The sequence below is a fragment of the Falco naumanni genome, chromosome 3, assembly GCF_017639655.2.
Source record: "Falco naumanni isolate bFalNau1 chromosome 3, bFalNau1.pat, whole genome shotgun sequence".
In the NCBI taxonomy this organism is placed as follows: domain Eukaryota; kingdom Metazoa; phylum Chordata; class Aves; order Falconiformes; family Falconidae; genus Falco; species Falco naumanni.
The window spans coordinates 106,167,877-106,193,646 of record NC_054056.1 but is presented as its reverse complement, the minus strand read 5'-3'; the positions used below and the strand labels follow the sequence as shown (position 1 = coordinate 106,193,646).

The 25,770-nt window shown below is 40.8% G+C and overlaps 1 long non-coding RNA gene across 1 annotated transcript; it reads left to right on the top strand.

Moving 5' to 3' along the window:
• The first annotated feature begins 595 nt into the window (after positions 1–595).
• Positions 596–4,823, top strand: LOC121085517. Its single transcript, XR_005827091.1, has 2 exons — positions 596–855; positions 4,703–4,823. It is a non-coding gene; the product is annotated as an uncharacterized LOC121085517 (long non-coding RNA).
• Positions 4,824–25,770: the final 20,947 nt, after the last annotated feature.

Genomic DNA, 25,770 nt, shown 5'->3' with positions numbered 1-25,770 from the left:
TTCTTACAGAGTTGTCAAACACAGGGGAATTCATCAATGAGGTGCAAACTGCTTTCTGCAAGATTTGAGTTCATTGTTAGGTCAGTGATATATGAAGAAAAGCTCATTGCTTTTTCTGAGGAGACATCAGGCATCTCCTTGCCTGAGGTTTTACAAATATTCTTGGATTACTTCAGTTTCATCAGCACATGCACTAATTTGGGCCATCTATAAGCTTGCTGATTTATATTTTTTTAGGCCTTCATCTGAACAGTTACCATTACAATTCAACTATTGTTCAGCTGAATTGTAGCAACGTACCTTTTCAGATATGTCTCAATAGTACTTTTCTGGCAAAAATATTGCCCGAGGATGATTTATGCAAGGGAGCTTTTTCTCTCTGTTCTCTGCAGTGAGCACACACTTTGCCTGTGCTAAATTCATGTTTCCCCATCGCGAGACACAGGCTACAACTTCCAGCTTGAATTCAGCTGGAGAAGTTTAGCGTGTCATTTCTGATGTCATTGCAACCACTGCATCCTGCTGTCAAATAGCTGGATGCTTATTCATGACCTATTTGTGTCTCTCTCTATAGTTGCCACCTTCCCTGGCTAAGTTAATGTGTAGCTAGTAGGAGGGGGACAGAGAAGTATTTTTCAGAAATAAGAGGCAGGACTACAGTGCGAGGAAGGGCTCAGGCCAGAGAGAGGTGATCCTGCCCTTGTGTAAATCCCTCCTTTCCCAAGGCAGCTGCCAAGTCAGAGAGTCCTTCATTTCATCTTGGAGACTCTCTGCTCCAGGGAAGGAGAACAAATGTAATGGGGATGATGGATCTCAGGGGTGGAGAAGAGTGTTACATGGAGTAACAAGTAAGAGGTATGCTCGTGCTTTTCTTTTAGTGTTACCTTCTTGTTCGAAGGAAACACCACTGTAGGCTTTGTTTTTACACAGTTACACAGGCTGTAATCTTGAAAGTACCATATGTGTGAAAAAGGTTATCCCTTTTTTTGTATTAGCAGCAGTGTTGCTATCTGTGCATTGCACTGTGAGCCCTCACTTCCTTTACTATGAGGCACTAATTGTTCTGTATTCATCTTCTCCCACCAGTCAGTTCTTTGTAGATCATCTTGCAGAAGGTTTCTGTGCTGCTGTCATGCCCAGACAAGCATTCTCTCTCTGAACTTGTGGTAGGTGAATTTTCCTCAATCGATGGGTCGATGACGTAGGGAAACTGCAACGTGCTGACACATATCCACACACAAAGAATAGATTAAGCATGACACATCAATTATTCCTCATCTACGAGTCCTTTGGTATGCCTCAGAAGGTTGAGAGAATCTGGTAGCCATGGTGGGATTTAGATTTCTGCTCTTAAGCAATTTGCCCACTTCTCATATGAGGCCCAGAAGAAGGGGGAAACAATTTGTTGGAGGGTAAACAATAATTCTACTGTCTACAATAAATGACTCTAGTCAGCAGTGCCAAGGTTCATTCCTGATCCTGTAACGAGAAGTGCTCAAAACTCTGGCAGTGGAAATTTCAAAATGTTATTTTTACCTCAGGCTTGTAAGGAAATGAGGCTTGTTTGATCATACTCTCTGTGTGTGCGTGTGTCTATTTATCCGTCTGACCTTTCCTAATAACGTTTGAGGTCTTTGTCTAATTTCAAGAAAATCTCATGAAGTAGAAATCCCAAGCAATGTTAAATACCAAACTGCTTCAGAAAAGTAAGCAGTTGCATAAAAAAGGAACATTCTTCTGATGTCTCCATCGAGGGAAAGGCAAACATAACTTGCTAGCTATCAGAAAGGGCTGTTGAAAGCCAGGCTATATTAGTTCTTTTCCACCTTGAATGACTGCTTTTAATTCAGTTTTCTTTTACCACTTCACTTTTGCCTATAAGCTTTTTTGCAACCATTACATGTAAGAGTGATAGCGCACTACAGATACTTAGCCAGGGCACTGCATGGGAAAAAAGCTCAGAGTAGCTCGGTACTACAGATCTCCAGTTTGTGGCAAATGGGAACTTACACCTTCTGGCCTACGTGGCTTACAGTGTTGACATCTCTCTTCTGATTCAGCATCCTGATAGCTTGTCCAAGAAGATAAAACTGGGAAATGCCAATGGAAAGCCATGGCAGGGATGTCAAATTCAAATATTTGAATGTCAGAAGTCAGCCACAGGAAAATATGAGATTTGTTATAATATCTCAAGGCTTCATTGTATTTTGCCCTCTTCCACCTGTGATTTGGCATAACACACTGAAAATGAGATATACACTACACACAAACTTGATAACCAGTTGATGTACATATACATGCGTAACAGTTGAACAATTAGGCAGGTGGGATTTGTCCATTATCATTTTTGTCCAAATGTATGAATTTTCATCTAAACCCCCTGGATATTCCCATTGTAGCAGTTTTGCTTTAGCAGATCTGGAAGGAAATTCCAACAAATTGGTATTAGAAGAATGCCCTTCCATCAAGCATTCTGCTCGTAAAGCCTCCATTTAGCTTACTTCTGATAACTCTTTAATCAGTGCTACACTGACATTGATATCAAGGTCAAATAAACCACATTCATATACTTGGATCGACTTGTAACTTTTAGCGTTAAACAGCAACTAAATTAGTGAAAAATCCTGAAATACAAATATAAACAGAAGTAGCTTATTAACTAGAGCTAAGTAAATCATTACAATACACTGATAAGAAAAGTTAGGGTACTTACTGAAAAGTACAGAAGAGATAGAAGCAATAATACAGGAACTGTTGTAAAAGGGCAGATCTGAAGTATTTAGACAGGTTGAAAGCACATACTACAGAGTAAACATCTACATTTATGATAGTAGTAGGCTTTCTTTGTAGCTAAATTAATCATCTCATGCTTTTTGAAACAGAAACAGTAGAAAAAGTTTCATCACTGGATATTTTAGTTCCCTTTTCTTCTACTGCTATGATGTTTTGCAGGATTTTCAGAAACACTAGAAAAGTGGCATTTAAGTAAAATTCTCCAGAGAGCTTTGAAGCAGCCTAACTATGCTCACTGCAAGCCTAAAGAGCTGTAAAGCTGCTGTGTTTTCCTGCCTGGGACTCTCAGAACTGTTGGACAGGGATGTGTGAGCTTTGAGATGAACTAAGCTTCTCAAGGAATGAATGTCTTGAGTCTTCTGCTGCACATGAAGTTGCTTGGGAAGGGAGTTGGATGGGCAACGCTTCATAGCAATGGTGTAACACCACATCTGGTACCCAGTGAAAGGGCTTCCTTCATGCCTACCCATAAGGTAGTTGATCTGTGTGCTGGAGAAGTAGGTATTTACAGTTATACAGCAGCTGAATCAGATGGACCACAGCCTTTTAAACAGCTTGCTTCTGTCCAGAAATCTCTGAGAAATTTTATGAACCATCAGATTACACTGGGACAAAATTTCCTGGTGGGAATGAGCAACGTGCTTCAGAAGATGTGGCCATTGGACAGTGTTTAGCTCTTGACTTCTGTGGGAAGGGTGAAGCTGAATGCAAGCACCTAGGCCAGCCTCCCCACGGGCCACATTTCTGTCACACGCTTTTTTTCAGTTTTGTTTTGGACTTGTATCCTCTCACTGTCACTGAGTATAAGGACAAATGGTAAATCCTTCCAATCAGCAACACGATTGCAGAATTGTGTGAAGGCCTCATCAGCAAGTGACCCAGGTGGCAAAAATACACTGTATGCTTATTTCATCTCTGTGGTGACAGCAAGAACCATCTAAAATGGGAAGAGTGGAGAAGAAAAGAGTTGGGAAACTAATTTTTGTCTATAATGAAAGAATAATTTGGAAATCTTCCTGATTTTTATTATATGTCTTTTAAAATCAGGAGAAAAAAAAGTAGATTTTCTCATTTTAAAAGGACATATTAAAGGTCTGCCAATGAGATAGTATTTTCAGTTTAACAGAATAAAAGGTTTTCATTAACCTGAAATAAATACATTTTTTTTACATATTGTTCTGTAAAAGAATTCTGTAAGATTCTGGGTTTTATCTTTTTCCCCTTTGGTTTGAAAATCCATTTTCTGCCCAGCTATACAAAATAGTCAGAAAACAACATTTTCTTTTGCCTGTCAAGCAAATTCTTACTTGTAATTTGACCAATGATATAATAGTCTTTGGTGTCTTGTGGAGACGATGCATAAAATATTTATCATGTACTTAGTATATGTCGCTTATTTCAACTCAGGACCAGTAGGCTCCTCAAACTTTAATTAATTTAGTTCAGAATCCACTGTGGATAAGAAACCAATGGGCAAAGTGGGGGTTAGCAGCTACAGGAATAACCTGAAATGTAGGAGAAGGGTGTTCTGTTCCAACCTGATCTGCTGGGAAGGTTGAACAAGCCTTTTTCTTTCTCCTTGTGCAGACTCTGCCCCAAATCTGGACAACAAAACCATGATGTTGCTTAGTTAGTAAAGTAATTTGAGATTGGTGGATAAAAATGTTACCTAGGAGCTAGATAGTAATAAAACTATTACTGAATCTCTTTAGGAAATGAGGGAAGTACATGAGTGCCTGTGGTCACAAAGCAGAGCTGAGGCTGGGATTAGAGAGTGCGATTTGTACTTCCTAAACCCCTGTTTCTTTTTTTATCTTATTTTTAAATCAGACTTTCTTATTTTTTAATATTATATCATACATAAATATTTTCTCAGATCATAAAAATAATTCCTTTTTTTTATTATCAGGTCACACAAACTTCATGTATGATCTTCAAATTCAAGGACTGTGATTTCTTTGTATCTTGATCTATGCTATGAAAGTTAATAATAACACATCCATCAAGAAATAAAATACTGACATCTAGAATATCCGTATCCTGCAATGGTCTGGAGGGTAAATCTGGCAAATGAAACTGAATGCTGCAGCACAGTAACGGGCCTTGTGGTCCAACTGTGAGTGGAATCTGCATGCACTGATGAGCGAAGCACAGGATGCACCCGGAAGAACAGAAGGACCTGTGAGTGGTCTTCTCCTCTAGCGTTTTCATGTGACTTTGCCTCAGGTGACACTCGGAGTCAAGAGGCATTGACATCTCCAGATGGATCTGCCTTTTTTCCTCTCTATAGTCAATGGATAAAAGCAGAGATTCTTCTCAAAGGTGATTCTGAGGAGCAGGTGTCTGATTTAGGTGCCCTGAATTGGCTTCCAGGGATGCTGTTCTGTCTTTGTTGACCAGCGATACAGTTGGGGAAGATGAGCGGGAAGAATAAGCCATCTCTGTTGCCAAAATTCAACAAGCTTCCTTCCTTTTCCCACTTTTCTTGCCTCAGTAACTCAGTTAATTCACAGTACTGACACTATCCTTCCTCTTCAAGCCCATCCTAAGAATAGACTAAACAGCTCCTCTGGAAGGTAACATAGCAGAAATTGTAGGTTTAGTGTTCCCAGCATGGCCACTTACTGGAAGTGGCTATGCCAGTGAATGCCCAAAGCAGCATGACCTCTTTGCAAGAAAGCAATGGGTATCTTCATTCATACTGCAACCAGAATTTTGAAAAACCTTTGTAATTTTTTCCCATCCTTATAAGCTGAACTAGTTGATCCAGCTGGTTGGTTTTCCATCTAGAGGACACAATATCTTCTCAAAGTGAGTTTGAAAGGACTTGCATTTGATTTCAGTTCAGATCTAACCTCCTGGGAAGGGTCCAAGACAGCCACATGATATAGCTGGCAGTCATCTTCATGCAGCACTCTTGAAGTGTTACCCTTTAAAGGCATGATCAAATCAGCCAGCAAAAAGAAACAGAAGAGAGACAGGTTTTCTTTCCACTGAAACCAGGGATGATTCTAAACGCTGGGAACATCTCATCAATGATCCTTGCTTTGACCCTAGCCTGTGATTTGGTATGAATATCTCATTTATTCCTTCCCACAGAGTGGGAATAAGAGATAAAATTCGCAAGCTGGAAAGAAGGTGGTGTGTGGTCTGCCTTTGAAAAAATAAATGAAAACAACTTTTCCTTTTGTTGCAATGAAGATACACTAAAAGACAGAATGTGGCTATATGCCTTATGTGCATACCTTAAATTATTTCTCCCTCTCTTAGTTTTCCCAGATTGAGCATTGGCTTCATGACTTATCTTCTCAGCTTTCCAGAATTTGTGGCGTGTTTCATTTTGTTTAAAAAACTGGGGCAAACCCAGGGAAATGACTTCAGCTGTGTGGTGAGAATTGCTAGCTGCTAACTGAACCACAGAGTACTGCTGGGAAACTGCATGCTTGCATCTGATAACCATTTTATGGGAATGTGTGCTGACCCACAGCTGTGGTTCTCCGCAAAATGCTGGGAGCATGAGTCCTCTTCTACCAAACATACTTCATGGTCTATTCTTAGCCTCTTTTTTTGTAACAGACTTGTTCTGTCCTCAAAATTGAGATTAAGTGGAGGGAGGGAGGGAGGGAGGGAGGGAGGGGGAAAAAATCAATGTTTCTTGTGTTTAATTGTGTCTGTACATGGTTTGTAATTGGAAGTAACTCCACTAACTGCAGGACTGGTATATGTTGGTGTGAGTTGGATAAGGACTGAACTAATTGTACTACTGGTTTCTTCTGCCTCATCTGTAACTTCTGAAGAATGACTGTTAATTTCAGTTATGGCATTTATCAACTCTGATTGTACAAAGATTCAAGGAAAGAAAATTCTAACCTGTCAATATTCCAGCAATGTTAGGGCAGATGTTCCTCAGACTTCCTTCTCCCCAGGACGCACTTTTGTGGATTAAAAAAAAAAATAATATATATATATATATATAATAAAGAATGTTTATGGGTAGTTAATGAGATGGTAGACAACTAAGTAAGAACTCATGTTTGACCTTTCTGGGGCAAAAATTGCGTATTGAGTTTTCCTAGTGGCTTCTCCTCCTGTCTGATTACCAGAAAGACTTCAGTGTTCACAGCTGAAAATGATCTGACACTTCAGTGCTTTGAAATAGATTGAGTCACGAGTTTACTAAATCACACCGAAATGCATTGGGGTGTCAGCTATGGCCCCATAAAAATCCCATCAAGGTTATATTTCTGGGAGAAATCTTCAGCATAAACAGACCTTCCTACCACTTAGCAGGTGTGAAAGAACAAAGCGAAGTGTCACAATTTGAACTTTACTGCCACCTGTTTCAAAGAATGATGAAGGTCCCAAAAGTCCACTGAACATTGATAATCTGCCTCAGAATAGAGAGGCTTTAGGTTAACAGTTGGACTCAATGATATTAAAGGTCTTTTCCAACCTAAATGATTCTATGACTTTTGTTTCCCAGCTGTGGAAACCGTTGTATCTCTTGTTTTCAGATTAGTTTAGATGAGATTTGTTGATTTAATAATGGCATGTTCCTCTGAGCAAAGATAATCAGCATCATTAGAGACAAACTGGGTATGCAAGTGCCACCTCGCCACACACACAGAGTCACACACTTGCACAAGCACACACTTGCATTCATGCAAGTGTCTATATATTAATCTGGCAAAGCAGAACAATGTGCAGGAGAAGGTCATTAAATTCTACTTAAAGGATCTTTTCTTTCTTCCCCTTTCTCTTGCCTCTAGCAGTTACTTGGCTGCCTTTAGAAGCAATTAATCTCTGGTCTGATAACATTTTGCACAGTAAACTGGAAAGCTCTATTCAAGCAGAGTGAAGACAGCTATAAAGTTTCCCTCCTGAGCCCCCCATCTGGCCTAGGAAAGCTCCATCCTGTTCTCTGCTTGAGAAATGGGGTCTCAACAGATATTTTCACACTCCCCCTATCTCATGGGACTAGAAACTGGCTTGCAACGTCTCCCATTTTCTCTGTTGCCCCATTTGTCATCTTTTAAATATCTTCAGGCTATTGCCATGTATTCACCCCTTAAGCAAAGTTAGTATTGCCGAAATACTGTGGTGATGAGTACTGGCAATACATGCTCAGTGCGCATGCTGCTTCTCAGGGATGCTGGTTTGGAAAGAAAATGAAAGCCCTTCATGTATGCCATAAGGCAGCCTCCTGAGATATGGATCTTTTTTCCTTGCTCTAAGTCCCACCATGCACTTCAGGAAACTGAGGCACAGTGACTCTGTCAGAAACCAGCACTTCTGCTCCTTCAGGAAACTGTTTTGTACTGGAAAAATGATTGCAGCGAAGACTAAAGGTGCTCGTACGAGGGCGATGGGAGCACTCAAGAGAGAGAAAACGAACCAGCGATCAGCTTTCTTGCAAACACTTTGCAACCCTACATAGTCTAATTGGGAGCATGAACCTACTCTTCCCTCCGTGTGCAGTGCCCAGGTCCAAGTTACTTGCGTGCCAGCTGGAAAGCTGGGAACCTGGGTCTGCAGCATTTAGCACCCACTAACAGCACCGATGGAGAGAGCGGGGGCTGCTTTGCTCCAGTGGATGGTGGAGGTACAGCAGGGCTGAACCTGGCTGCAAACTGCCTGCACATCAGCAGCGGCAAAAGAAGCCGCTTCCCATCTCTTCCCCTAAGTCCTTCTTTCAGGGCACTTAAGGCAAGAAAAGTTTGCCAATTTGAAGTCATTCATGTAAACATTTCAAATCGCTTGTCTGCTTTGGAGTCAGCAATTTCACTTGCATGACAGTCTAGTTCAGTGAACAAATGAAATGGTTTATTTATAAGCTTGCTTCTCACCAGGGAGCCAATTTATGTTTAAAATTAGCTAATTGTCCCTTTGATGGATTTCTACTTGAAGTAAATAGAGGTCATTAAGTTCCTCTGTTAGGGTGAATTCAGAAAATAGCTATCTGACAAGAGGCTGACCTTACTGAGAAATCCCAGGTAAAGTCAACTATTTGGAACAGCTATTTAACTTTATGTGTTAGTGAAGTGCCTAGGGAGGAAAGGGATGTCATTACCCTGACAGTCTCCTCATACCTCATGCCTTTTATGACTGGAGGCACAAGTTAGAATAACTTGGCATATACTTACAAACCAATCACATTTTGGAGTACAGAGTGATTTTCAGTTTCCTCCTTGGAAACACCAGTACTCTGCTGATGAAACATTTCTCATCAGACCTCCCAAACGACCACTGAGTTCTCTTGAAAAGAAGCAGCAGCACTAATAAAACATTAGGCATTCTCCCAAAGTCAAAGAGTTGGCTGAATCTGTACTTCCCAAGCTCTGCCAAACCCATTAATATGACTCCTCTGTCTACTAAGATATTGTACACCTGCATTTCAAGCTTCAAAGGTACAAGGAAACTTCTGAAATGCAACTTAACTAAGCCCAAGATATCAGAATATTCCGGTCTGCTCTTATCCATGATTTTCCACTACAGCACATCCTCTGTGCTAGGACGTGCAATGCAAGGGAGCACTCACTGTGGTATAATTTAAACAGCAATGCATCATGCTGTGGAAAGTGCTGTAGGGATGGGAATTTGGCCCAGCATTATTCAACATTTTTATTGATGATCTTGAAGAAGGAGCACACACCACATTTGTTAAATATGAAGGTACTACTAAATTAGGAGGTGCTGTGAGCACCAGGGAGGATGGGGAGGTAGCAGAGAATGACCTAGAGTTGTCAGATATATGGGTTGGGAATACATAGATGAAATCCATCCTGGACACGAGGCAAGTCAAAAAAGAGAAAAACCATCCAGCCTCTGTACTTGGCAGAAGAGACATGCTGAAGAGCTGGAGAATGAGCAGAGATGGCTGTTGGTTAGATAAAAATGTGAAAATCTAATATAGATTAGTGAAATATGGAATCCCAGCACCAGCAGTGACTCTCTGTGAACATAGCTGCATTGTGTTTGTGTCAGAGGTTAAGAAATGCTTCCTGCATCTCCCACGTGACAGTGATGAAACATTTATGAGAACGATCCTACAAAGCCAAACTAGTGGTCCATGTAGTCAAATATCCTGTCTTCAAAAAGAACTAGTCCTAGATAAATGAGGGTAAGGTGTAAGAAATTCTGGAGTGAACAGTCCTTGAGGGCACGATGACACGGCATACACAGAAATGCCAGGAAGAGTCTTAAATAAACTCTTTCGGAGACTGGGAAGACATGAATGAGTCTGTCAAGTTGGAGCACTGCTGTAAGAAGCTGTAATCCTGCTAGGACTGGAGTCTCTCTGCGCGGCTTCGCGCTGGGGCATGGATCCTGGAGTTCTACCATACCATAAATGACCTGCACACACAAAAATTTCCCTTCCCACCTCTGCTAGTTAGGGATCCCTCAGTGTCCTGAAGAGTGACGGCTTATATGCATTCCAGAATTCCTTAGGTAAAATGTTAGCCCCGCGGAAATAACTGGTAAATTCCCACTGAGTTCAGTGGGAGCAGGATTCCTTCCAATGGATATATATTAGATGCCAAAGGCTGTGGAGGAATATGCATAGGCAGCCTACTTAGAGTCTTCCCCTTATAAATCTACTGTCTCCCTGTTGCTACTCCAGTAACAACTTACTCTTCCCAAAGGTAATCTTTGGAAGGTATCAGCTATCCATGAAGAATTCTACACTATTTAATCAGGAAACTAGCTGTGGGAACCTTTCATAGAACTCCCTGAAAGCTCACTGCAAAAGCAGCTTTGTGGGGAATAAAATGAAGGCATAGGAAATTAAAGTTTATTATTTGATCGCCTTTGTTTTAAAATACACAAACAGAATTGGCAAAGTTACCTCCTCCATTAAATTGAATAAAAATGCTGAGTAGCCATTTGTGGTTCTTTTCTCCCATCCTTTGATTTAACTGCTGCTGGGAAATACAATAACCAAATGTACTTTTTCCTACACTGAGGAGAAAGATGCAGTGAGATGCATTAGGTAAGAAATTTTCTCTGAACTCTTAATTTTAGGATGCTGTGTTTTGCCCAAAAGCATAATTTTCTACTACAGACCCCACAGTAGCTGGAGGAGACTATGAAGCTGCAAACTAGGTTCCGTTCCCTTGCTAAGCTTCCTTACTGCAGAAGGTTGTCTCACTGGAAGAGGGACAGCAATCCTGGGACAACCTTCTGACACTGGCACTGACTGTAAAACTAATTTTCTATACATTTTACAGCTGAACTGAACTAACATATTCAAAAGCCCTCCTCACCTCTTTTTAGAAAGTCTTTATTTTTTTAAAAACCACGACTGTGTTAGGAATTTGTCAGAGTAATAAGGCTGTAAAACTGACCAGAGCCTTAAGTGATAATAATCTACTGTTACATAGTTTTCTTCACGGTCTTGTTATTTCTGCTTTTCTGGTGCTCATGCATCATATGTGTTGAGAATGTATGAAAACAATGCTGCTTGTGAAGTGTGTTCTTTATACATATTTTATGCAGCACATTTAAGCAATAACTATCATTTGATTTGCATCAGACAATGATTACTTGCAGCAACATTTGGCTTCTAAATTGGCCAGGGGTGATTTCTTCCTTTACAAGAGGATGGACTGACTTCACATCTAATTATCTGGAGCTTCGACTGAACTGTTCCCATCATCTACTAGAACCAATGCAAAGTGAAAGGCATCAAGTTTATCTCATCTTATTTGAGTTTCATACTGAATATTATAATTTATTTAGAAATTGATAAGAAACCATTTATTTTTAGTTTGTTTTAATTGCAGACCATTTTTCTGTAGTACTGTAACATTGAAAATCAACAAATGCACAGAAAAGGTTTCTTTAAACAAAATTATTAAAAATTATTAGCACAGGACAGTATTATGAAACAGAACTGAGAATTACAACGTATTTCTAGGATTTAGTGCTACTTATGATGTAGAATTTTTTTGCTAAGTGAGACATATAACTAGAATACGTCTTGGTTTCCTCACCCATAAAACTCAGATACTTATAGTTCCTTTCCTTATAGATGTGGTAGGAATATATTTTTCTGAATATTTTAATGTGCTGAGGGTTATTAATTAATGCTGCATAGAGACTGAAGTCCTGGACTCCTATTTTCTGTCTGATTTTTTTAATGTAGACCTTTGCATTTTTCTCTAGCAATAACAGGACTCTGCAGAGAATGAGGCTGCACCCAGGTATATTCTGGTGAAGAGTTAGACCTTGATTAAACTCACTCTTTTGAATGAGGGAAGGTGGATTTACAGCTTGGAAGTTGTGCTGCTCTCTGGAGGGAGTCCAGGTGAATGGACTGTAAAGTCCTGTGGAAAAGGGCTTGTTGAAATCGCCGCACCTTTCCACTGAATATTCAAAACCTCATTGGATATTTAAAAAGAAAAAAAAGTTCATTCAGGTGGGTGTCCTCTTGACATCCTAGCTTTTCAGAATCTTCTTCCTTGTCACCAGCTTTCCTGGTGTTGAATAGGCGAGCACAGGCACCTGCTGCAATTCTCTGGGCTCCACCCCATGGCAGAACATCCAAAATCTAATCCTTGGTGAGTTTAGCCCTTTGGATACCTCTCTTTTACAATAGGTAGATCAAATTACTTTATTTTTATATATGTATAAATTAAATCGAAATTAACTGGTTTTATGGTCTATTACACAACACACTGTGCTTGTTGAAACTTTTTACTACAAGGGGTCAGACTATGAAGCTTTTGCTTCAGGCATGTTTTTGGTGAAAATGATGTCGCTCCATTGACTTTTATCACAGTATATTAATTTCCAGCTGCTCAGGTTGATTAGCAGATTGAGCAATTTATGAATGTTGACATCAACCACAGTGAACTGAAGAAGAAGTAAGAAAGGTTTCATTGTGAGAAACATGCAGAATCTGCCATTGTGGGAACAGTGGGAGATGAAACTTGCACCAAAGGAGAAGCAACAGACTGACTGCACAAGGGTGCTGGCAGGTAGCAAACAGATTAAGTATCTACCAAGCGTGGGTCAGCATAGTAGCTAAGAATAATATATTTTCCTAAATATTTGATTGTTATTATGTCTTTAAATCTATAAACAAACCAAACAAAAAATAGCCAGCTGTTTTATTGAAGCAGCAACAACAACAAAACATGAAGAAGAAATTAGGTATTTCTAATTTTCTCCTTATGGGAGTATAAGAGTCCAGCAGCTGCTGCAACTGGCAGTAAAGTCACCATTTCAAAGAACTTATTGAGCAGTAACTGTTAAAAAATCCAGGTTGCCACTAAATCACAGTTCTTCACTTGGTTCCCACACTATTGCAATGCCCTAAGCTATTCACAGCTGCCCTGCATCTCCCCAGAGGTGGCTGCATTTCAGTGGTACGCAAAAGAACACCAAAATTACATCAACGGGCAGATTAATATACTCTCTAATTCTACATGACAAGCAATAAACAAATGCAAACCATAATTTTATTCAATAGGTGACACAATTCCTTCTTAGACAATAGAAGCTAGTGTCCTAGCATATTGCTAGGAAATACTGAAAGGCTACAAATATTTGGCTACCTCTCCTGGTTCCCTGCACTGTGTGTGGTCACTTAGAACTATTTTGATGCAGTCTTGTAATGCTACAGAATCAGCGTGGTAACATTTTATACTAACTTTATTTTGATTTCCACAGAAGCAAATAGTTTTGTGATGTGCAATGCAATGTTGAATGAAGTTCAGTCTCATTGAGACCCCAAAAATATCAGATGTGAATGCAGGGCAGAATTCTGAGAGGTTTATCTTTGCTGGGAAGGAGTATTATATACAGTAGAAATATGGTAAGTTCAAAGGTACATAAGCAATAAGGTGAGAAGTGACTTTTATGAACACAGCTCAGTGAAGAATGATGCATACGTACATTCCCAAAGCACAGGAAAAGTTAATATGTAGAAATACAGGGTGAACAAATACGCAGAAAAGCCAATAGAGCAAATTGCTATGATAAAATCATTTTGCCCTAATTATTCATCAAATTCCTTTTCTGTGCCTGAAAGAGAAAACAGTAACCAGCACTTGACTTCCCAGCAGACACGATACAGTTCTTTTCCTACAAAGTAATGATACGTCACTGTTCGTGATAGATCAGAAGCTTAGTGACACAGAGGAAAAAGAGTGCCTAAAGACTCAGGTAAGATGCCAAATGCAGCTGAAAAGGAAATGAAAACCATTTTTTTCTACATTTCACACAAATTTAAAAAGTTCCCTTAAATATCTCCATAATTACAAAGAGTCAATGTACTTAACACATCCTATAACTGCTCTAAAAATGAGAAAGTACTTATTTATACAAGATATTTCACAGAGCCTCACACAGCCTTTACAAATAATATCACAGTATCATCCCTCCTGTTTTTCTGTACAGGTTTTATTAGCTCTGTATTAGATTATTAGAACTCCAGTCTGCAGGGCAATTTTCCACAAAGAACTAGTGTTCATCCTCACTATTTACTTCTATCAGAAACTTAAAAAAGCCCTACATTAGCAACAAGTCCACAATTATTTGGAAAAAAAGAAACATGATCAATCTAGCTTCTCTTAAATCAGAGAAGAGATTCAGGCTCTAAACTGCCAATGCAGCCTCAGCAAGAGTGATTTATTTGAGCTGCTGCCATCAAGAACATATTCTTTTAATAATATGTCTGAACTGGGTGTTGAAATTGTTTGTATAATCTCAGTTTGTTATTTTTAGAGTCTGTTTTTTGCATCTGTATGTTTGAAGGGAATATCTGTAAGGACCTGCCTCCCCTTGAACCGCACTTAGTAACTTGAGCTGTAATGAAGCAACTTTTCTTGCTCCGTTTTGTCAGTTTTGGTAGTCGATGAACAAGAGCAGTGTAACGTTGATCACACCCAGCCAAGGCCATATATTCACAGAAACACTCTTTTTTTTTTTTTTTTTTTTCCTCCCAGATTCTTTTCCTTCCTCTGCAACACGGGATGAAGAAGAGGTGTCTGCAAAGTTAATCTGAGTTGACAAGCTTGCTTCATATTTTATACGTGCCTTAAACTCACATGGCACAATGCAGCCACTTTCTGCTTACGGTGCTAATGCAAGAATGTCTTGCCCTTGGTCACTGAGCAAGTGCAACATGACTGTCCCTGGTAAACAGTGGAACAGCAGCAAAACCCCAGAATTTGTACATAAGCTTTCTCAGAGGCCAGTTGTGTAAGAAAAAGGTGCAGAAGGTTTTGAAGTGCTAGTCAGAGAAGGCTCCGTGCAATGGAAATCCACCCTGTCTAGTCACACGTTTAGCCTTTATGTTTATACAGTGGTCATTCTAGACCAGGATTCCAACCATGAAAAAGACATGTTCGTTTTTTCTTAGAGGATTGGGGTAGGTTCTGAATGTACCTTTAGAGTATATAGCCAGGACCAGCTACTTTCATGGATATCATAAAAACACTGAGAGTATTGGAAGAATAATAAAGGGGAGATTTAAGTCACAGGGAGGGTAATGGGTGAATTTGAAATGGCAGAAAAATTATTAGCCAAAAATGTTCAGTCCTTTAAAACCAATGATCAGTCACTTGCAAGGTCCTGGTTAACTGTGGTTTTTAAGTATAGGTTTGTACTGCTGGTGTCATCAGTAATCCAGTAAGATCACACAACCACAGTACTTCCATTATTTTTTTTTTCTGAATTTGACTGTTTTAACCACATACCAGAAAATGTACTAGTAAACACGGCATTGCACCATTACTTCTTATTCATATCCCCAGACCACATTAAAACAGTTCAAATCAATTCACATTTGCAGATGCCACAGTTATAAATTATTTGAAGGGAGAGCAGGTGGAAGGAATAAAACCACATGCAAGATAAATATGTGAGAATTCTATTTGAAGAGTCTTAAGTAACAATCTTTGAAGAGAGAAAATATTCCAGTTTGGAAGGTTTGACAAGGTGTAGTTGTGAGCAATTTCATTTCTTACTGTTCATTTTCCATAATCCCTCATTTGTCCAGGCACACGGTTTGTGTACCTATTCTTACTGCATATGCACACTTTGACAAATACACATGCAAATTTAAATCTTTAGGAAGGAAAAGATTAGGAGCTTTGGTTATCGTAACAGTCTTTGGGTCTTGAATGTATGTCCTGTTATAATTGCACTTTGTGATCTGACACTCTTCAGCCCAGCACCCTTGATGTTTTTCACTGCCCTCTTGACAGCTCCAGCTTGCTACTTACAACACATTTACTTATTTAAATTATCTGAATCAGAATTAGCCAGTCCAGCAAAATCTGTTTTAAACAGCTTCAGCTAGCTGACCTTTTTTGCACCTGTGTTAGGTTAGGGTGCATTCAGAGGAGCGAATTGGCTGGCAGATCAGCAAGGGCTGTGATCTCCTGCAGACGTGTGAATGAGCATCAGGGAGCAGACTGCAAGGTCTTCTGCTGGTCTGGAGTCTGGAAAGTGCACAGCTGAGCTCAGCCAAAGCCAAAATTTGCCTGTACTTAAGCCATCTTCACTACCACCTTATCAGTAGGTGAAGACTCAAGTCTGAACTGGAAGAAGGTTAGGTTGAAAATCTTTTCCTGTATCCAGACCCCCTACAGGTCTCTGCACAGTCTAATCCATGCTTTCTGTCCACAAATACTGTCAAACGCACACGTTTTGTGGTTTTCCTAACTTGAAGATTTCTCAGCACACTCAAACTCCCCTGAATCCTCCTCAGACATACAAATACTGAGCCCTTCAGGCAGCTCTTCAAAGACGGCAGCCCTTGCCCTTGCAGTGATGGCCAGCGAGGCAGGACATCCCTTCTCCCTCTCTCTCAGAGGAGGTGATGTTCATGCCTTGCTCTTCCCTGCTGCATGGGGAAGGTACAGACATAAGACCAAGCCCGTGGTCTGGCAAAAGCTGCCCACAGGAGCTGGCACAGCCTGCCCAGTGGTGGCTGAAGGAAATTCTCCTTCTCAACTTGGGGGTAGAAAGTGAGGAACCTCATAAGCTTAAACATTTGGGTTGTGCTGTCTTTCTAAAGACATGGCTACAGCACTTGCCACTGCAGTTCCCAGGATTCATATATGGATTCAGACCAAGTTTCTGCCTGCTGCTGGGGTAGTAGTGAGGATGGCTTAAGTACAGGCAAGTTTTGGCTTTGGCTGAGGAGATCTGCGTACTCACCAGGCTCCGGAGCAGAAGCCCAGCCCTAGACCCCTTCAAGGAAGCTGTACCTTGCTAGAAGTTTCATGGTGGGCTCAGAGCAAAGCACGGCGACTCTGAATATCCCGCTGGCAAGAGGGAAGTAATGTCTCCGGCTTCAAAAGCGTGAGCGTGTGGATCGGAACTGATCTGAAGTTGTCGACCTTAGTCGATCGAAGAAGGTTGCTGGTCGTTAGCTGCTGGCTCTGTGCAGCAGAGGGCAGTAGCTGACACACACAGCCGGGCACATGCAAGGGACACGCTCAGCTCAACACCCGCTCTGCAATGCTCGGAGCATGTCATCCTTCTCCTCACCATACATGAACTAACAGGTTTTGGATCTCTGCAGAGAAGTTAATCACTTTCAGTCTGAACGTGTGAGCGTGATGGACAGAGGCTCAGGGCCACTTGCTGAGTTTTGCTTTACAAATCACAGATGTGCCCTATCACGCATCGCTGGGTTTACGGCAACAAGGATACACTTGACGAAAGAAGCAGGGGTATTTATCGTGAGCGCTCTCCATGTGTGCCTTGATGGACTTGTAAACAACCAGCTCTAACAAGACCAGGAGGCGAGAATGTGTTTTGTAGACCAGAAAACTGACCACGATGCTGGATTCACTAGTCAGTTCATTTGTGTTTATCTGGGGTGGCTTTTTCTCAGCCTACCTTTCCGAGGCTACCCTAACAGCCACAACAACACACTACATTGAGCAGGGAGCCATTAATTTAGGTATGAATCAGGTTCTCTTTGCACAGGGAACTAGAAGTGCAGTTTCTTTCTGTGAAATATATTTTGCAACAGAGATGGAGGTGTAGGGAAAAAACCTGCATGAAGTGTGGGCCATTTCACCGGTTCTGAAGTTTTGGAAATATTTGTGGGAGCTTGCCCCACTGGAGTGTTCTTGAAGAACATTCTCCTGTAAGTCAAGCAAGGGTGCTCGTGTCTTTGATGGGCATGATTCAGTTGTTTGAAATATGTCTAAGCAAAATGGTCCTGAGCCTAGAGTGAAAATAAGGCTCAGATATTGAGTTTCTTCAAGCTTGATGCTGGTTGCATTTGGTCTCTGTTCTGCTTGACAACAGAGGTTGCAACCAGCTGGAAGTAAGCAAACACATCTTTTTCCTTAATCTGCAGATTATTTCAATCTAGTGTTTCAACCTGTATCTGCCTGACATAAAACATTTTATTTAGTGCCTTTAGAATTGCTACGGTGGGGTTTGGCACCGTTGCAAGAATAGTCCTCTGTCTTGCCCATACTGATGAAAGAAATCTCTGAAAGGTTAAAGGAAATGTCTGCTCAAAGAGAAATGATTTCTAAACCTCTGGTGGTTAGTTGCTGGCTTATTTATTTTCTTCAGATTGTTTCAGCAGCAACATTACTACCCAGCTTACTGTCTTATCCTTCTTCACTCTTACAGAATTGTTGGTCTCGATGTTACTCCTTAAAAGTCAGATTTTTCAGGATACTTGCATTTAACAAAATGAATTAGTTTGCAAATCATGTCATCTTAAGAAGTGCTTCCAACATAATTCCTTAACCAAGATAGAGGAGCTAAAAGGAAATCCTTTAATTTCTATGGTGCAAGAACCCTCATGAAAAGGTAATTTTTAAAAAATTTCCTCTTTAAGTACCAAATCCTGGAATTTAAATATATGAGAGTCTCAACATTCTAGTCTGCATGATCGCAGGGAAAAGCTTTAAAATGTTAATCAAGGGTGTTCTTCAGTCTTACAAACAGAAGACAAAATAGATAATTATTTAGTGTTATATATATATATATATATAGCCATCATTTATTAATAGAATATCTGGATTTTAAGCCTGTCTCACAATTTTAGGGTCCTTGATTAAAAACTTCTGAGTGCTTAGAGTTAATAATATTATTTCTGTAGTGGAGCCCTTCGGAGTTTAAGACTCTGGCAAAGAAAAGCTACATGGGAAAGAAGAAGTGGGTTGCTGCTGGCCCTGACTCAAATAATTTTCATAGACACCCAGGCAGGATAACAATAAATGGTGCTTTCAATTCAACCAGGAAATAACAAGCAGCAACAAAACCTGAATCCAAGTTTTCTGTGGGAATTTCTCACTGCCTTCTCACACACACAATTCCCTCAACTTTGTAATGAAAGTGATAAATAATAGCTGAAAGTTTATGTTAGTCATCAGAAGCATGGCTCAAACTGTGCCTACCTGGAACTAAGGGCAGGGGTCTCCTGAACAAATCCATGACCTCTCTCGGCCATGCCTGTGACAGGTTCATTTCCCTCTGCCTTCATGCCCTTACACTAATGAAGGAGGAGAACTGGAGAACTCATGCCATACTAATTGCTGTTTCAAAGGGAAGAAAGGACCTGAAATCTGGGTTAAGCACACAAAACCCTATGACCTGCATTTTTTCAGCCACGTTCCTGGCTGTAGTTCAGGGTCAGAGTATCTCCCCTGTGTTTGGGAAGATCTCTGCTCAGTATGTGTGTTCAACAGAGCAAACCATACCACATTTAGCCCTGTGCAAGCCTGACTCTATCAGACTGCATGAACAAGAGCTTACCTTTGCCCAACAGCATTGAGCAAGCCTGGACCCCCTGCCCAACTGCTAAGGCAAACCAAGATCTTGTGCCAAGAGATCATTGAAGCACATGGCCAGGTTTCCACTATAAAAGGTAGATGTGAGACCAAGGAGCACTGCATTGATAGTTTATCGAGACTCATTGCAACTAGTTCATCGCCTTCACCTCATTCCTTCACATTAGGAGACTTTTGCAGAGTTCTAGAGCTTCTGAAGGCTGTCAGATATGTGCAAACCCGGCAGAGTGAGTGGTCCAGAACAGGACAAAGTATTTATCTACAACATTATGCTCTTTCAGGCTGTATCAGTTGTTATCATTGAAACCTTTTCCTACTAAAACACCAAAACAGCTTTTTGAAAAAATTATCCTGCCGTTCATACACCAAAACTGTCTCAGTTTTAACCATACATCAATACTTTGTTTTCTAACTATCACAAATTCCAAGAGTTCATTCAGATTCCATTTGTGCTTTTTTTTTTTAACATGCTGATAATGCATTGATTGAGCAATACACACTGTGTTTACAGAGCTTGGAGGGATCTCAGTTGAACCTGGTATAGCAGAGATCAGAATTAGCTTGATACATAAGAGAATTAAGGCCATAAAGATTCCTTAGTTAAGAACAAGATTGTATCCTTTGGCATGAGTCTGTACAATGAGTAAAGTTTCCTTTATTTCTGGAGTTCTCTTATATGTGCTGTCCACAATTTATAAGACAAAACAGGGTTGTCATAGCAAGATATTAGTCAAACTAGTTTGTTCTGTTTCCTGTCAGCAATCATATATGTATTTGATATCAGCAATCATATATGATTTTAAATCCAAATGACTAACAATCTGGAGAGTTCAACCTTGGACCCCTCAGAACTGCATGATCTGTAGACTGGGCATCAGTCTTGTAAAAGCAATGCTGTTTGTGCCCAAAGGTGAACATTCAGAAACAGAGATAGGCAAAAAGCTTAACAACTTCCTAGTCAGACTTTTCAATTTTTAACATTCATGCTTGTCACAAGATCAGCTGAATCCCTGGCTTCCCTCTTGCAGAAATGTGAGTCCTAACTTGTTTGAAAGGCATTATTTATTGGACAAACCCAGTTGCCACTCGTGCTGTAGTTCCCTGATTGCGAATAAAGTGTCTGTTCCTTACAGCTCAAACATCAGTTCTGATCTCGATTGGAATGGGTTCATGATTGTTGAACTCACTGCAGGAAAACCTGCAGAATTTATACTGATTTTATGGTTTTATGCTGTTGCAGGAAACAGATGATGCCTCTTCTATCAAAACATTAAATCTGGTGCAAAGAGAATATTTTTAATAGATCTGAACTAGCAGAATGAGTTTATAGCACCTTTGAGCTTTCTTACATATCTACAACATTTTTGACAAGGCAGTAGTAGAACCTGATGACACCACAGAAAGCCAAGAAGCAAATCTTCAAGCAGTAACAATCCTTCGTGCCTTTTTGACCGTGGTTTTGCCTCACACTCACCCTCTGAGATGCTTGGCACTTCAGAATTATTGTAAATAACATAAATGGTTTCAAATCATGATTTCATGAAATTGTAAGTCATAACTGGTGTTGCAGCAGTTCACAGCAGTCACTGCTATGGACTTACTGCCAGTAAACCATGCCATACTTCAAAAGGGAAATCTATGTAGAAGATGATAGACAAAAAAGAAAGGAGAAAAAGCTGTCACTGCATTACAGACAAGAGAAAGAGGTTGTTAGGGTCTTATTTTGGAATGGTGGAATCACAGAATCCTGGAATGGTCAGGGTTGGAAGGGGCTTTCTGGAGGTCATCTAGTCTAACCCCCTGCTAAAGCAGGGTCTCTTACAGCAGGCTGCACAGAGTCACTTCCAGGTGAGTTTTTAATGTCTCCAGAGAAGGAGACCTCACAGCCTCTCTGGGCAGCCTGTGCCAGTGCTCTGTCACCCTCAAAGTAAAGAAGGTCTTCCTCATATTCAGGAGGAACTTCCTCTGTTTCAATTTGTGCCTGTTGCCCCTTGTCCTGTCACTGGGCACCACTGAAAAGAGCCTGGCCCCATCCTCCTGACACTTGTCTTTAAGATATTTGTAGACATTGGTAAGATCTCCTCTCAGTCTTCTCTTCTCCAGGCTACACAGGCCCAGCTCTCTCAGCCTTTCCTCATCAGGGAGATGTTCCAGCCCCCTCATCATCTTCATAGCCCTCCGCTGGACCCTCCCCAGTAGTTCCCCGTCCCTCTTGAGCTGGGGAGCCCAGAACTGGACACAGCACTCCAGACACAGCCTCACCATGTCAGAGCAGAGTGGAAGGATCACCACCCTCGAGCTGCTGGCCACGCTTCTCCTAAGGTGGCCACGCACCCCAGGGTCCCATTGGCCTTCTTGGCCACCAGGGCACACTGCTGGATCAGGCTGACCTCTCTGTTCACCCGGACTCTCAGGTCCTTCTCCACAGAGCTGCCTTCCAGCAGGTCAGCCCCAGCCTGTACTAGTACATGGGGTTGTCCCTCCCCAGGTGCAGGAACCTACACTTGCCTTTACTGAACTTCATTGGGTTCCTCTCTGCCCAACACTCCAGCCTGTCCAGGTCTTGCTGAATGGCAGCACAGCCTTCTGCGGTATCAGCCACTCCTCCCAGTTTTGTACCATCAGCAAACTGCTGAGGGTGCCTTCTGCCCCTTTGTCCAGGTTACTGATGAATAAATAAGTTGAACAACGTTGGAGGCAGCACTGACCTCTGGGGAACGCCACTAGATACAGGCCTCCAGCTAGCCTCTGTTGTTGCTCACAGCCCTCTGAGCTCTGCCATTCAGCAGAATGAGGAACATAAATAAGATCTCCTGGTAGTTCTCTCTAACCCCTAAGCATCATTTCTAGACCTTCACAACTTCAAGTACATTAAAGGACAGGAGGTCATGAAAATAAATAATTCACTTCATATTTTCCTCCTTCACCAAAGTTCATAAAAGTAGGTTAAGAAATATATCCCAGAGTTAATTTCATCTATTTTACACCTTGTCCTTCTGTTTTCCTTCTTTGCTCTTAAAGGTTACTCTTAATACTAATTAAAACAAAAAATGTCCTGCACCTCTTCTTTTCCCATGTGGCAGACAGAGAGACTTTGATTCATATGGCCCACCGCTATTTCCCTTTCAAAGAAGCTGAACAGCATGGCTTGGTCCATCATGCAAAATGCCCTTGTCCTGTCCCACCCTGACAGTGTCCTGTCCTGTCCTGTCCCACACGCTGGGCCCAGGCACTGCCTGGCAGACTGTTGGCTGGCCCAGGTCAAAACTGCCAGGAAAAGTGATCAGCTTTGATGATTTCCTTGACTGTTAGTCAATGGCCATGCTGGCGCCCTGAACCTTTTTAGCTTAGAGGCAGCAGATTGCTGGCTCTCAGGCTTCCCCAAAAATGTACATTTTCTATTTACTCAGACCTGATCCCTGTGCAAGTTAAAGGGGAACTACATTTAAATATCTCAGAAATGTTTATAGCTCTAATAAAGACAATTAATAGCACATACCTGAATAAGAACAGACAAAGCATTGGTTATAATACAAACTAATTAAAAATACCCCACATATCACATGAAAACAAAGAGCCAAAAGGCCCCAAATCATGCCCTGTGAAACACATCACATCAAGAATAGAACAAAAATATTGATGGCAACAAAATGAGAAAAATAAGTAGTAAGTTAAGTCATAGCCCAAAGGTTTTAATTTCATGCTTTGAAAGTCTCTTGTTTCTCCCTTTCCACTTTTTATTTCAGGTTCCGGTGTCCAATCATAAATTAACACAACCCCTGTCACTCAATAGCTACACGAGATGAATTAAAAGTAGGAAGGAATACCCATCCTCTACAAAAGCTGAGGTACCAATTCAGAGTTCACTAACAAAAAAGTTGTAAATTACCCTGGTAAAGCAAATTCAGCTGACAATATCTTTGGATTGTCACATAAAAACGATCAGAAAAAAGCCAGGAGAGCATTCATGGGATGTGTGCAATTTTACTATGAAAACCCCACCAGCACTGTCATTGCAAAATCAGAGCTGTGATCTGCTTTATACACTCTCCTGCCCGTCAAAGTAGCCATCAACCATCAGTTCTGAACAATGTAAAAGACATTGCTGTGAGCAAGCAGGGATTGATGTCTTTGCATGAGTAGCAAGGAACAAAATTAAGCCAGCCAATGGGCTGTGTTTACCTCCATCTCCTCCCATCGCTGTGTCTGGCACCGGGTATCCTCCAGACATCAGCTAGGGTGTCATCACTGGAACGTGAGCTGTGTGAATGTTCCATCTTCACTTCTATGAATTATTTGAGACTTGTGTGTTCATCTCACTTCCAAACCTGGCACAAAAACAGTGAGTGAACAGGGGAAAACATGAATCTATGTGTTAGTTTATACAGTGCACAATGTTCATGTCTGTACTCTTCCCATCACCCAACCTGAAGTAAAATGTCTGTACAAATGCAGGTTTTTTCTTACCTCCAGGATGCTGTTGCAATCGATTATTAGTAGCATAGGAGAGTTTTGGGTGAGCTCCTCTTACCGGTGCGAAGCACTTACACAGTCGTACACTGCAAGATCCAGAAACCAGTCAGAGGTGTGATTTATTCAAGGAAATCATAACATATTAGGCTGACAGTCCAAACATGTCAGCCTTCGAGCACTCTCTTCACAACCCAGGAGCACTCACTTTTTGCTAAAGGAAAGAACTTAAAACAAACAAAAATGTTAGGTTTTGTTTTAGTAAAGCCTGATGCCAGCAGCAACAGAATCTTTAAATTTGCTGACTGAACTGTCCAGTAACCAGCAGTGGAAAAGAGGTATTGAAGTATAATGAAATGATCTATTAATATTACGCTGCTATCATTAAAGATAGAGAAACACAGGCTGAAAAGATAAATCATTTTAAGATCCTGGGTTCAAAGAGCCTCAGCAGATAGATAAATGCAAAGCCTGATGCCAAATACAGCATATGCCCAAGACTGTAGTTTTGACCATAATGTTCAGGAAAGACTGAAGAAAACCATAGGTAAAGACTGGATCAAGAAAAGAAAGTTTTTCAGTTGTTTGGGTTATTTTTTCATCAGCTAATGACAAATCATGTGTGTCTTTACGTGTGGCATAAAGCTAAAATGACAGTCATCAAGCTATCAATAATTGGAAGAAACGGATCATTCTTTGTATTGCTTTGTGTCAGTACTTTAGGAATACTTTATCTGCTCCCAGAATTATTTCAGGCAGAGAAATATGATTGCCCCAAAAATCTTTGACATAAAGTAGAGCACAAAGTGTTTAAAGAAGACGACTTCTTTTTATCTGACAAATAATCGTGAGGCCAATTAAACTTTGTGCATTTAAAAGAGAACATTAGACAGAGAGTACTGGAGGTTCTTCAGTATATGATACAGAGTTTAAAATACACAGATAATTTCCCCAAAATATGTTATTTCCACTTCATATTTTTCTTCTACAAAGGTTTCACAGACCTTCAACCAGTTAATTGTACATCAAGCCTGTGAGCGGCTAATTATAATATCAGTTTTACAGATGGGAAACAGATATCCACAGTCTAAGGTATCTGCCAAAAGTCACAGAATGCTTGACCCACATCCTCATGAAGTTGGTAGTAGTCTTTGCATTCATTTTATAGTTCTTAAGCCCAGGGGGAGCCGAGACTAGAGCGCAGTTAATTGCAGGGTCCTAGTATGAGCGTGTAACTGTTGCCATTACAGGAAACCCAGGCCATTTGTTATGCCACTGGAGCATCCAACTGATCCTGTCATTAATCACTATGACATCACAGGACAGCTACCATATGGTGTAAAATAATCTCCTCCCTTGCTATAGAAATCAGATATCTTTAAAGACAAAATGATCTCTACACCACTTGGAAAGTACATTAGACTTTTGCTTCCCCTTAGAACTTTGTCCTAAAAATGCTGGTTAAGATGATTTGTGAAGTCAAAGTGAAATCTTCAAAAAGCCTTCTGGAAAAGAAAAGGGTATCAGTCAATGCACCTCTTGCTATGTGCATATCTCCATCCTAACCATCCTAACCTGACCATTAAAAATCCCTCCCTTCTAATGCACTGGGAAGATAGGGGGTCAGAGAAAATAATTATTATTCCCTCTCACACACACTTAGCCCCCTTTCCATCAGATGGAAAGGCTGGTTAAAAATCTTCTCCAGTGGTGGTTGCAATGATTCTTC